This window comes from Neomonachus schauinslandi, chromosome 10 (genome assembly GCF_002201575.2).
Source record: "Neomonachus schauinslandi chromosome 10, ASM220157v2, whole genome shotgun sequence".
Taxonomy (NCBI): Eukaryota; Metazoa; Chordata; class Mammalia; order Carnivora; family Phocidae; genus Neomonachus; species Neomonachus schauinslandi.
This window is the reverse complement of record NC_058412.1, coordinates 102107193-102121739: the sequence shown is the minus strand read 5'-3', so window position 1 is coordinate 102121739 and position 14547 is coordinate 102107193. Positions and strand designations below refer to the sequence as shown.

General features: G+C 40.6%; 1 pseudogene; it reads right to left on the bottom strand.

The window, feature by feature from the left end:
• Positions 1 to 10211: 10211 nt before the first annotated feature.
• LOC123326168 lies at positions 10212 to 10413 on the bottom strand (annotated as a pseudogene).
• Positions 10414 to 14547: the final 4134 nt, after the last annotated feature.

Genomic DNA, 14547 nt, shown 5'->3' with positions numbered 1-14547 from the left:
CATCCAGGGAACAATTCTGGTGCTGTGTAATGGGTTTAAAGAACACCTCAGAGAGAGATTGCAGAGGGTATCCGGAGCTTTGCTTGGCATCCTGACCAAAGCTGATAAGAAGAGTTTAACAGGGGCCAGTTTCTTCTGGAAGAAGGAATCATGGGTGTGGTATGGGTAGGAAAAGTACAGGATATAATATCAGAAAATTTGAATTCGCCTCTGGCTTTAGCATTTAGTGGCTTTGTGACCTAAGGCCTTGCTTCTTAAACTATAACTTGAGTATATGCCTGGGGGTTTTCTTAAAATGCAGATTCAGGTGTGGGTGGGGCCTGAGACTGCCTCCCCAACAAGCTCACATGGATGCCTCTGTGGATGCCTCTGAGGCTCCTCTTGTCCCTGCTGTGAGTAGCAGGGAATCCAGCAAGTCTTAGAACTAATGTCTTAGTTGGCTTCATCATAAAACAGGGTTTAGAATGATGTCAACCTTCCAGGATTATTATCAGACTCATCACTGGTAGCAGCACTGGGAAGGCAAGGATAACATGTTGGCTTTGGGGTCCTGGAATGTTAGTGATGGAAAAAATCTGAGGAAGGACCTAGTTTTAACCCCCCATGGTACAGATGGAGAAATGGAGGCACATGTAAGATATTCACTTTTCTTGGGCTCAGTAAGTCACTATACTAGCGTTTTCTCTTCATGTCTAAATGGAGGTCCAGTGGATAGAGGTGTCTGATTTGTATTTAGAGTGGGTGTGGCTTACATCTCTGACATCATCTGACTGACCTATGATTTGATATAAAATGAGTCATTGTTGCAAATATTTCATTTCTCACTTTTCCCTCTTCCTCTCGTTATTATTATTATTTTTAATAAACTTAAGGAGGTCCCATTACAGGCCATGCTAATATCTCTTATTTCAAGCAGAATGGAGGAAGGAGTCTGATTTCATTCACGTTGAGACAAAAGGGTTTGCTTTTCCCTGATGTCCAAAGATGTCCAACCTTTCAGCCCTCCTAATTCCTTGCTCTAACTCACCCTCTCCTCAGCTCTTAAGAATGCTAGGCAGGCCTAGTTGTCATCTTTAATCAAGTAGCATGATCAGTAAACACCATAAAATTATACCTTTCTGCTCTTTCTGCACTGCAGTGGTGGGGAAGTCACTAATGATGTAATGAAAAGGCTAATTAAAAACTAATAAATCTCATTGTCTTTGAGTTTGGCAAGTGGCTAACAAGAAAGGCTTGATTCCATAGCTTGCTTACTAATAACTCAATGGTCCTTATTAGGAAATAAATCTCATTGTTTGCTTCTCTTTACTGAGACTGGTAACACAAAGTTGTTGAAAGACCCTCCACCTGGCTTGGCTTTGAAGAGGGCAATGCTTACTAGGTTTCCAGCTTTTAGAGTGTTGTTTGCCATTGCTCCTGTTGTCAGCTGTCTGACCAGTGGTCTGTTAATAAGATGTTAATGATGTTGGAGTTTTCACCCCAGGCATGTTTGTAGGACTCAGCACAGAGAGACTGTTTATTCTCTAACCTAAGGCTACATTGCTCATGTTGCCCTACTTCCTCCAAATATGAGGAGGACCAGGAGATAGCAGAAGCCTGGCTCCATAAACTCAGTATGTCTGCTAAGCAGAGGGAAGGCTCAAATTCTGGGAAAGGTGGGTCAGTGACCTTATCTTAGTTTACAAAGGATAGTCCACAAGCAATAAGTGAAGGGAAGCAGGGAAGCAGTGTGTTCTTCAAGAAGCACAAGGAAAGAGGTTGCAGAAGGAGACCTATGGGTTTAGGGCAAATCATAGGACTGAATGAGGGAGATAGATGGGGGTAGCAGGACCTCAAACCTGGATGTGAATGGTATTACCTTCACTTCCTGATTCCTGCTTCAAGAAGGCAATTACTGAATTTCCCTGGACTGCAAACTTGTCTGAACAACATACAGATTTTAAAGTATCATCCCTCTCTCTGGAGTCTGAGGACTTCTAGACTCTGAATGTGCTATGCACATGACTGCTGGTGAGTGATCAAAATTGGGTGAGTATGTAAGTCTGACGGTAGACGCCCCATTGCTTTGTGGTAACAGTGGTTAGCAACCAGTAAGATGGATGCGGTAGATTGCAAAAATGACTCCAATTCTTTACCCTTCCTGTTTATTTCCCCACCCCTTGAATCTGGGCTGGCCTTATGAATTGTTTTGACCAATCATTTGCAGTGAAAGTAATAGTGATACTTTCTTTCTTTCTTTCCTTTCTTTCTTTCTTTTTCTTTCTTCTTTTTCTTTTTTTTTTTTAAGTAGGCTCCACACCCAGGGTGGAGCCCAACATGGGGCTTGAACTCATGACCCTGAGATCAACACCCGAGCGGAAATCAAGAGTCAGATGCTCAACTGACTGAGCCACCCAGGTGCCCCAAAAGTAATAGTGATATTTCTAAGCCAAGGACTCAAGAAGCCTTGCACATTTCCACTTGTTCTCTGGATTTCTGTGACTATCAGGTGAACAACAAATCTTAGCTTGCCTGCTGGAGGGTAATACATGGAGGAGAGCCATTCCAGAAAAGGCCATTATAGACCAATGTGGTCTATGGTCATAGACCATAATTCCCAATGATCTACCAGGTAATAGGGCAGAAGTATGAATGAGCCCAGCCAAAATCAGCCCTGCCCAGAGCACAGGGAGCCATATATTTGTGAACTAAAGAAATGCTTAGAGTTTTTTTTTCATTATTAGTGAAAAATATCAAACATAAGAGAAGTTTACTTTTTAGTGAACAGCCATATACCCACCACCTAGTATTTTGCTATATTTGTTTTATCACCTATCCATCCATCTACCCATTCCTCTATTCATCCATCAGTCCATATCCTTTTTTCATAATGACTGCTGTTTGTAGCCACTAAATTTTGAGATGGTTTGTTATGTAGGCATTATTTGTGACAGTAGGTAACTGATACAGTGGACATTATATAAAAGGAAGACTTAATTAGAAGAGTAAGCAGGGGATCTCAGAAAAAGTGGCTGATTTGGAGTTCTTCCCATGTCATATTTTCTTACTGGATGGGACTGGTGAGATCCACTCTTCTAGGAAGATGTGTATTGACTGGAAATTGTGAAATGGCTCAGAGTCCATCAGCAAGCAGGGAACCATGGTCAGACTATATCACTTTCCTATATTTTGTGTCTCCCTTGCAGTTAGAAATGTTCAGAACTTCCTAACTGAAGAGTGGATATTTAGAAAGCAGCTTGCCATGGGGATGAGGACAAGGAATGTCCCTTATATATGCACATATTTCCATGTTTTCCAAGTGCTTTCCAAGTGCACAGACATATGTTCATTTTGATATTAACCTCAGGGGAGAGCATCTTGCAGATTTGGAAAGCAAAGCTTAGAGAGGCTTTTGATTTGCCCAGTGTCACTCAGTTTAAGGGTGACCTAAGACTCAAACCTAGGCCTTTACATTGTAAGTTTCAATGACCTTTCTACCACAGCTCAACTATTTTTTTGTTATTAAAAAAATCAGAAGGATGGCAAGTGACATTAGGAATAAGAAAGATAGGAAAAGAGGAAAGAGGCATTGGGAATACATGATTGATTTATTCTGAACTGGATCCGATCAGAAATATTTACCATACTTCCAAATATCTGGTGCTATGGTAGGCATACAGCATAGCACCAAGTCAGGCAAGATTGCCCCTCCCTGAGAAACTTGAAAGTTGGCATGATAGACACAGAGCAAATGCTTCTGATATTGACATCCTAGACCCATATCCCACCTCTGAGTTCAGCGCACATGTGGGAGATGTTCCACAAACTAGACTCAACTCCAGCTGTCAGCATCTCACTTCAAGAGTGTGTTTCATGGCTTTCTCTGCTCTGCCCAGAGCCTTTTGCCAAGCTCTGGGAGCTTGAGCTTGTTTGGCTTATAAGTGCCACTCTGAAGAGCTGGGGAATCAATATCCCTGGAGTAACATTCAACTGGTGGGGTCAGGATCTGGTGGGTAAATGCTCCAGCTTCCCTCCTTGTAGTTGGACCATTCCAGGAGATACATCCTTGTCTCAGGCTCTGCTGCTTTTCCCAAGCTTAGACAAAAAGATAAAACATGCTTACAGAAAAAATAATAAATAATGTAGTGATATAATACTAGAAAGCAGTATGACATACACACACACACACATATATACATATATATAGAGAGAGAGACAGAGACAGAGATAGAGATAGAGAAACAGAGACAGAAAGAGGCAGACAGACAGAAGATAGATAATATAGGAAACAAAAAGAAATCACTGAAAACTGTAATCACTGGAGTCAAGGCTTGAAGTAAGAGTATGATTTCAATACATTGTTAAATGGAATCTTGGGTATGGGAATCTGTGGGAGGGAATTTTTCTGGGATTCTTACAAACCTCTGTTTTTCTTTGCTTTAGTAAATGTCAGCCATTAACAGTGCTTGAATATCCAGTGGAAACTTTAATCACCAAGTGCCCACCATGAAATAGCAACTTGTTGACTGCTAATGCTATTTGAAACCAAAGTTGTCTCCATTTTTTTTCTATCTTTGATTGTGGCATAAGTTTATTAGGGGTGACCCTTTATATTTTAGGGATGATCATATAGCTCCATTCCTAGTAGGATATTTATGAGCATATTCAGTGCCAAAATTGCTTATCTAAAGTCCTATGGACAAGTAGAATGGGAAAGCCAAGGTTGGTTTGCAATTGAACTTGTCAGTCAATGAGAAGTGCAAATGCCATGTGGTTGGCTTTTAAATCAAGACCAGATGGCAAGCAGTATTTGGTGGGTCTTGGTTATGCTCCAGATGTCTAATGCTCAGAAGTCTGATGAAAAGTGGGGATATTTTTGCCACAGTGAAGTTCTGGCATTGGTAGCCAGTTGCCTTGATTTCCATCACAGAGGGCCATTTTTTGAAGCATGACTTCTAGAAGAAGCAGTGAGGAAGGCCTAGAGGGAGAAGGTGGTCTCTCAAGTCAGCATCAGGCTAGAGAAAGAGCAAGGTGTAGAGGTTCAGATTGCAGCTCCCTACATAATACCTGATCTCATTTTAAGCAGACAGTTTTATTTTCTAGGACTAATCTCTCTTGCTCTTCATCAGCTCACTGCCTAAAGGCCAAAGAGTCTCAAAGAGGAAGCAAGAAGGAGGAAATTCAAAAGCGAAAGAAAATATCTGCACATCATGGAGAGTATAAATAAAATGTAAACCTTTAATACTAGGCACCCATAGGCAGATGACAGGAGCTGAAGTGAAAGCCCCCCTCCAAAGTTATCACAGCTGCACAACTGTCTGTTGAAAACACTTTAAAAGCTCCAAACATTAACTATTTTGTTCTTTTCAAAGTTTATAACCTTTTTCCTTTTTTGCTCAACTGTGTTCTAATGACATTTTTTTTTTCTGTTAAAGAGGATCAGATTATGAGGACAGGATGTTTGTATTAAATATTAAATCACCAAGGCTTCCTTCAGCCAAAGGTCCCAGCTTGGCTTCAGTTTTGATTGAGATAGACAAACCTACATTCCTACAGAACTACAGAGAGTACAAAGAGTTTGTCAAATCTTGATAGTGTAACCCGGCGTGGGGCCAAGAACAGAATAATTGGTTAATGTCTGCATAGTTCTTTGAAGATAGAAAATACTGTGTAAATTCTAAGTAGTATTGAGAGCTGAGCCAGCCCTGGAGGGCCTGATTCTAGGAATCAGTAGACTATACACTTCTCCAAATTGACTCTTGAGGAGCAAAGTCATTGACTCATATGGATGATCTTGATTCTTTGTGGGCCATGCGGGTTCTAGAAATTAGCCTTCAGTACTGGGATGCCTACTCTGAAGCCTTTTTTTTGAGGTTTAGTTATGGGATTAGCTGTGTCATCTTTGGCCTTCAGAGGCTATGCAATGTCCTAGAAGGCGTCCTTCATTTCAGGTGAAAATATTCTGGGTTTAGGAGGTAGACATTGGGAAAATAGGCAACTATATCTTAATAAGATCTGCCACCTTCTGCAGGATGTCAATACATAGTCACAACAATGAAGGGAATACGATGAAATAAATCTTGGGCATGTTCATTCTTCCTCTCAGAGAGTCATAAAACAAGTCACTATGTTGTATCCATTATGGATTTTCAGGAAAATCAAACCCACACAAGGTGGTTTAATAGAATTTAATATGGGAACTAAACTAGAGAGGTGTTGGAAGAACTGAAAACAAGGGAAGGTGAGGCAGTCTAAAGATGAACAATGCAGGAAGACACTACCATGCCCAGGGCTGGAGGACAGAGCAGAGAGGCAGTATTAGCAGAGCTCAGGTGTTGCTTATGGGGATCCGGGGAAATCCCACCTGGCAGGAGATGGAGTCATGGAGGAATTGCAACCTCTGTTTGAGAAACCACTCAAAGAAGAGAGAGGAGGAGGGGCACCTGGGTAGCTCAGCCAGCTAAACATCTGACTCATGATTTCAGCTCAGGTTGTGATCTCATGGGTGGTGAGATCTAGCCCTACCTTGGGCTCTGTGCTCAGCACAGAGTCTGCTTATGTTTCTCTCTCCCCCTCCCTCTGCTCCTCTCCACCGCACATGCTCTCTCTCTCTTTAAAACAAATAAATGAGTCTTTAAAAAAGAAAGAAGAAGAGAAAAGAGGAGAAATATTCTAGCTTCTTCCTCTCTTCTGCCCTAGCCCCCAAAGCCAGTGCTTCCCATTGCCCCATCCTAGTTAGAAATCAAATAGTCAAGGGAATCTGGGGTATTTACCCTGCACAAGCCAACCCTGTATGCTAAAGAGAGCAGGTTAAGAGTAAGGGATAGATCCAAGTGTCAGGAAGCAAGTGGACAGGCACAGAGAAGCCCTGAAGTCATGAGGTCTGTTTATCATTGTCTGACCCAGAGTAAGGCACAATTTCTTCTTTCTTTTTTATTTCTCTTCTCCTCTCTTCTCTCCTCTCCTCTATTCTCCTCTCCTCTCCCCTTCCCTTCCCTTCTCTTCCCTTCCCTTCCCTTCCCTTCTCTTTTTCTTTCTTTCTTTTTACATCTATTGATCCTGTATGACCATCTTGTATGAAGTTTCAAATTGCTAACCAATGTACCCTAACTTTTTACTGCAACAGCTTGTTGGTTTACACTGAGGTTAATCAGAGCTATAGAAGCAAAAGTAATTAGAGGCAAAGACTTGTGGCTTCTCTAAGTGGTTTTATTTCTCCTCCCTTCTTCACTGACATTGTGAAAGCAGAGGCAAGGATAGGAGATTTGGGGAGTCTGGTTAGTGCTGAACAATGTGATGCTGGCAGAGGGAAAGTCCCCTCCAGGAAGAGGACAGGGCACACTGTAATCCAGGCATATTGGCATATGGATGGGTAAGAGGCACACACCGCAGGGAATTTTGAGGTAGACTTGTTAAGGGAACTTTAATTTTTGCAAATGGGTATGATTATTATGTGGTAAATTTGCAGCCAAGGGCTTGGATGGACATTGCGGAGGGTATGTACTATGGAGAGCGCTGTGAATTGTGTAAGACTGATGAACCACAGACCTGTAACCCTGAAGCAAATAATACATTATATGTTAATAAAGAAAATAAAAAAAAAAGAGCTTGGATTATGGGTCTCAAGTGTGAAACCTCCCATCTTGTGTAGGAGTTCTATCACTCCATGTGCCCTGTAGGGCCACCTACCCATCTTCTCTGTACTCTGAGTCTTCTTCCTCAATGCCTGGTCCTTGCTAGTACTCTGACCATTTCCTTAGAACCACTTCAGCCTTCAGCCATGTCTATGCTACCAGAAGTGAACATACATTCATAAATACATACATATATACATACATACATATATATGAATGTACACACCTTTGTGAATCTTGTGTACAGTGTGTGTGTTTGCATATGTGTGGCAGCATTAGGACCCATTAGGTTTGCTGCCCTAATTCCACACCAAGCCTGAAATTGGACATTGAGAGTGGTTTTGGGGCATAGTGCCAAGGTTGCTTCAAGAGCAAAAGAAGAGACCTTTCCAAAAGCGGCACCAAGGATTAGCCCTGTCTTGTCTTTAGGCTATCCAACCTCTGATTTCAAATCTGGAAGAAGTGCTTGAAAGAGGTACATCAGATAGAAGACCCTGGTATCCAGTTCCCAGGCTGCTGCCATTCAAGGTTGGTCAGTGTAATGGGAACTCTACTCTGTATCTGTCACCACATCCCAAAAGCAGTTCCTTTTCATCTCTTAGCTCTTCCTTGCCCCAAAATGCACACATTCAATAAGGCCAGTCTCCATAAGTGTAATGCTAAATGCTTCACCAGCATTGACAAGCAATATGGGTAATTTAGGCCCTGATAATGAAATACATGGTAATTTTCAGAAGAGGGTGTGGCTTTGTACTTCTCTGAAGATCACTTTTTTTTTTTAAGAGAGAGAATGAGTGAGTTGGGGGGGGTTAGGGAGGTGGAGGGGCAGAGGGAGAGGGAGAGAGAGAATCTTAAGCAGACTCCACACCCAGTGCAGAGCCCGATGCAGGGCTCAATCCCATGACTCTGAGATCATGACCTGAGCCGGAATCAAGAGTCAGATGGTTAACCGACTGAGCCAGTCAGGCACCCCTCTGAAGATCACTTTTACTATTTTCCTTCTCTTGGTCTGGACAAATGTCTACTACTTGAATCAGCAACTTGATTCAAGGATTTGTCTGGCTGCCTGAGCAGTCTATTATCTTGGTAGTCTGTATCTTTGGCTTTGTTTTTGTTTTTGTTTTTTTAATTAACCACAGTTTCCTTCTTTCCTGCTATGGCCAGATCCCTCCTTCTCTAGCTCTTTTCTGCTTCTCCTCAGTCAGCATGAGCAAGAAAACTTTCTCACTAATCAATAAGACTATCCAGTCTCTTTTGGAGATACTATCAGTTTATCCCAAACTTCAGAGAGGTCAGTAAGCAGGTTTGCATTCAGTGGTGGTTGGTTTGCTACAAATAGCTCAGACAGGTAATCTCTAGAACTTCCCTTCTAGTCTCAAGATTTAGAATTAAACTCAATCTTATGAAATGAAATATATTAGAAGGTGACCGGGGATGGGAAGGAAAACCAGGCATGTGATTTTATGTAATTGAAGAAATTACCTGTCTTCTACCACTGCACTGAAGACCAAATGAAACCTCTTTAGAGGTTACATAAATGAAATTTTTCCACAACAGTTTTTTGATCGTTGCATCTTCTGTGTGCTATTTTACTCTTCTTGATTCTAGTTGGGATGGTCAGTGGAAGTACCAAAAACCACGAAAGAGACTGTGCTTATGATATTGTCAGCCTGACTGGAAACAGGAAATACCAGGAATCTTATAATAAATGTGGAGAATCCCAGCCTAATTTCACAGTCTCAGAAGTTTGAATAGAGGTTAGACTAGGCTGCAAATCTTGGGTGTACATTTCAACAAGATTTCCGGTCTCATGGTGACCTGCCCTGTGTCAGAGAAGTACAGCTAAATTCAATCTTGGTTATCTAAATTCTGAGATGGACAAGTCCCAGTACCCTTTCACTTTTTGAATGGATCGTGAATAGAAAGGCCTTGGCTGTGTTGGGTACTGGGAAGGAGGTTGTATCACCTTGATAATCTCTAAAACCTGTTAGGAAACCATTTGCTGTGGCTTAGGTAAAGCCCTTTTAGGAAAAAGGGGATGGATCTGGACTGTCATTACTCTCAGTAACAGTATTGGCATCACCTGGGAGCTTGGTAGAAATGCAGAATCTCAGGCCCCAATCCATACCTACTGAACCAGAGCCTGTGTTTTCATAAGATAATTCAGGGACTTGTGTGCAGAGTGAAGTATGACACACTGCTCTGGAAGACTCCTGAGAGTTTTTTGAAAGTTCAATGATTTCTACTTGGCATGAGAATGATGAATAGTTTTTGTAGGCGGTTTTATAATACTACCTATATAGTGTATGTTGTACTATAGTTTCTGTATAATCTGAAGGCTCCCATAAGGCTTTCCTCCAATTAATGCTCCAAAATTCTTTTACATTGTAAGGGTTTGAGTATATGTATGTGTGTGTGTGTGTGTGTGTGTGCATCTCCTCTACTATAACAAATTATAATAAATGTAATGGCTTAAAACAACACAAATTTATTATTCAGTTTCCATGGATCAGAAGTTAGGATGTAAATTAGCTGGACCCTCTGCTCAAGATCTTAACAGGCTAAAACGAAGGTGTCAGCTGGGACTGGTATCTCATCTGAAATCCAAGCTCCTCTTCCAAGCTCAATGATTGTCAATGGAGTCTTTCTTGTGGCTGTAGGACTTAGGTCTATGTTTCTTGTTAGCTCTTGGCCATAGACCACTCTCAGTGCCTCTGCCATATGGCCCTCTGCTTTTAATTAGCAATAATCGCGCCTCGGATAAACCTCATTGGCTACGATACTGCCACTGCGCAAAGCTTGGCCCTCTGCTTTTAAAACATGGCTGTTTGCTTCTAGGCCAGCAGAAAAACACCATTGCTGTTCCTTATCTCTTCTGTGGGCTCACCTGATTAGGTCAGGCCCACCTGAGATTATCTCCCTTTTGATTAACTGAAAGTCAACTGATAGGTTTCCTAATTATAATCTGCAAAATCTCTTTTGCTATATAATATAGTCATGGAAGTGATATCTCATTACATTTCCAGGTTTTGCCTGCACTCAAGGGGAAGGAATTATACAGAGCATGTATACCAAGGAATACCAGAGGCCATGTTAGAAGTCTGCCTGTTATTATAAATACACACACACACACATTATCTGAAATTCTTATATGTCCAAATTATAGGATTATAGATAAAAACTCTTTGGAGGGCACCTGGGTGGCTCAGTCATTAAGCATCTGCCTTTGGCTCAGGTCATGATCCCAGGGTCCTGGGATCGAGTCCCGCATCGGGCTCCCTGCTCCACGGGAAGCCTGCTTCTCCCTCTCCCACTCCCCCTGCTTGTTCCTGTTCTCACTATGTCTCTCTCTGTCAAATAAATAAATAAAATCTTTTAAAAAAAAAAACTCTTTGGAATAAAGTCATGTTTCCCAAACTACACTGCTTCACTTAACACTTTCTTAAACATAAGTCTGAAAAAAAGTACTATTGTTTACATATATTTTTCTTTAAATCATTTACTTTTTAAGCTTAAAATTGGGGGCACCTGGGTAGTGCAGTCAGTTAAGCATCTGACTCTTGGTCCTGATCTCAAGGTTGTGAGATTGAACCCTGTGTCTGCTTGAGTTTCTCTCTCCTTTTCCCTCTCCCTTTGCCCTTCCCCACTGCTGTCTCCCTCTCTCTCTCCCTCTAATATAAATAAATAAATCTTTAAAAAAAATTGCAATGTCCACAATAGCCAAAATATGGAAAGAGCCCAGATTTCCATCAACAGATGAACTGATAAAATGGAATATTACTCAGCCATAAGAATAAAATCTTGCCATGTGCAACCATGTGGATGGAACTAGAGGTTATTATGCTAAGTAAAATAAGTCAGTCAGAGAAGGAAAAATATCATATGATTCACTCATATGTGGAATTTAAGAAACAAAACTGATGAACATAGGGGAAGGGAAGGAAAAGTAAAATAAAACAGAAACAGAGAGGGAGACAAACCATAAGAGACTCTTAACTATAGGAAACAAACTGAGGGATGCTTGAGGGGAGGTGAGTGGGGGAATGGGGTAACTGGGTGATGGACATTAAGGAGGGCATGTGAGGTAATGAGCACTGGGTGTTATATGCAACTGATGAATCTCTAAATTCTACCTCTGAAATTAATAATACATTATAGGTTAATTAAATTGAATTTAAATAAAAATATTTTAAAAAATAAACAAAATTGTATGAAAAAGACTTTAATGTCATTAACATAAATTGAAGGTGATTATTATTCATCACGAAATAAAAGGTGACACAAAATAAAAATTCAAGGGAAATAAAACATTAAATTAAATCTACTAACAGTTGCCTGAACATGAAGTTTATATCTGATGTTTGCTTCTCTTTGTTAAAAGGAGAGCATAGCCAGTGTTTTACGAAGGATTAAGATGTTCTGACTCCAAACCAAGTCTTTCTCTGTGATATAATCAATTGTTGAAATGAGTGTAAAAATAATCACTTTCTGACCACGTGATTCAATGTTCTTGATGCTGTTTGAATGCCACCTAATTAAGGTGAGTACCACACTTTGGGATTCGCTGGGTTTCCTGAAGGTCTTTATTGACAATGTCTTTTGTTCCAAGTTGGATTGCACGTAAGCTTTGTGTATAATCTTACATTGTTAGGTCTTTGTGGCCTCCTATACAAAATGTTCATGTTATTATATCAAATATTCTGACAGTGCCAGAAATAATTTCTGTGAAGTCTTCTAGCTCTAGGACCTATCTATGATTTTATCCAATTGGTGATATTAGACATTTGCATGGAATTATTTATTAGACTGACTGGCTTGCCACCTAGCAATGAGTAGTTTTCCTTGAAGGATTAAGATGTAGAAAGATGTAAAGTGGAAATATAAGGACTGTGCCCATCTGAAATATGGACTGTGACTCAAGGAACACAAGCCTGTGTCAGGGACATGTGGGAGCCATGGATAGTCATGGTGGCAGCATAGGATGATGGTGAACTTCTGGTGGTAGCAGTGGATCAGCCATAGACTAGAAAGAGATGACTATCAGAGGTTTAGGAGGTGTCAGGGACAAACCATCTACCTTACTTTTGCTTAAGGCGGAACCTGACATTCCACAGCATACTGGGTATCTTCCATTTGCCCCTTAGATCCGTTGCCATATTATCTACCTTACTCTGACCCCTGTTGACCTCCTCTGACTTCTAGTTGGGTTGGTCAGTGGAAGAAATGGGAGGACTGGAGAATAATGATGGGATATTTTTTCTCCTGGCTTCCTCCCTGTCCTCTAACCATGGATTTGTTGATCCTGCCATGGAAGGCAATGACCCTTGTCAGGCAGCCCTCTCCAGTAGAAATCCTTCAGCATTCCAGTAACTGCGTTCAACTCTTGCCCTTTCTGGTTTAGGAGCCAAAAACAGGCTCCCTCTCTTACCATTTCTTGTTGGTCTTCCAAACATCGCCCACTTACTGTAAACAATCCCTTCCTTAAACTCTCCTCAATTTGTGTATGCCATCTTTTCCCTTCCAGGATCCACTGATATGAACACTATCAGTAAATTTAACTAATATGTGTTTTGGAATATTCTATACCTATAAGGAGATGGTTTCCTGCTAAGACTCACTTTTTCCCCCTTGGATTGTGAAGTTGGATGTATACAGTGCTCTTCTTAAAAACTGCTCACATCCAGTAACCTCATCTGAGTCCTCCCTCCATACCACAGACCTGAGCTGTATATAAAAAGATACTTGGAAATGATAATTTATTATATTTTCTCATTTTAAGAAAAACTATCTCCTGACGGTGTAAGAAATAGATTTGCTCTGCTAAAATACAGTTAAGTCTGATCTATTTTTAATCTCAAAATGACAGAAATGCTTTTGAACTTGGGAATACAGTGCAATGACTCTTTCCCCTTATGATTATAAATACTTGACTTGAAATTAGACACTTAGGCCCATTGAACCTTCTCAATTTTGTCTATGAAAAGGATCAAAGTAGTGGGTATAAGCCTGAGACAGACGCTGAGTATCTCATAAAGGAAAGAGAAAGGAGGCTGGATGCTAATTATCCTAGAATTCAATGGTTTCGATTTCAAACAGGATAGGGATTGAAAGTTTTTTTTAATTGAACAATTATCATATTCCAACAAAAGATTAGGTAGGATGAACCTGAATTTGAAGACAAAAAGAAATGGATATTTCTTTAAAAGGAATAACACTAAGCTAGTCATGTATTATTCCAGTACATCTTTACCATGAGGGAAGAGCTCACTCTGTTTTTGGTTACTCAAATTTTCTTCAGCCAGGGTAGGCTTAAAGACTGTCAACAGGGAGGGACATTTCAACCAGAAAATTCAGTGAGAGTTGTTCACTGTGTATGTAACTAGGTGAAATAGTGTGAACAGATGATCATAAATTCCTATGTATATAAATACAAAACAGTCTAGGCTTGTATCAATAGCTTCTCTTTGAAAGATTTGTCTTCCTAATCAGAACAATGACTATTTTTCATTTACTGAGTGTAAAATTTGAGTGAATATGGCTATGACTGATGCTATGGGAAATGGTTGTAGGTGATTCCTAGACAATCCAATAAATAACACATTTTCCCCTTTCAATAATCTCTCAGGGTTTTAGATTATATTAAGGAGTCAGTCTTAGTTTGTTGATAGCATATTTAATTGATTAATAATAATATTATTCTTCATAAGAGATAGATAAATAATATTATTATTATATTCTTCCTAAGAATATAGGGACACCTGGGTGGCTCAGTGAGTTAAGCATCAGCCTTCGGCTCAGGTCATGATCTCAGGGTCCTGGGATTGAGCCCCACTTTGGGCTACCCACTCAGCGGGGAGTCTACTTCTCTCTCTCTCTCTGCCCCTCCCCCCTGCTTGTGCACTTGCATGTGCTCTCTCTCTCCCTCAAATAACTA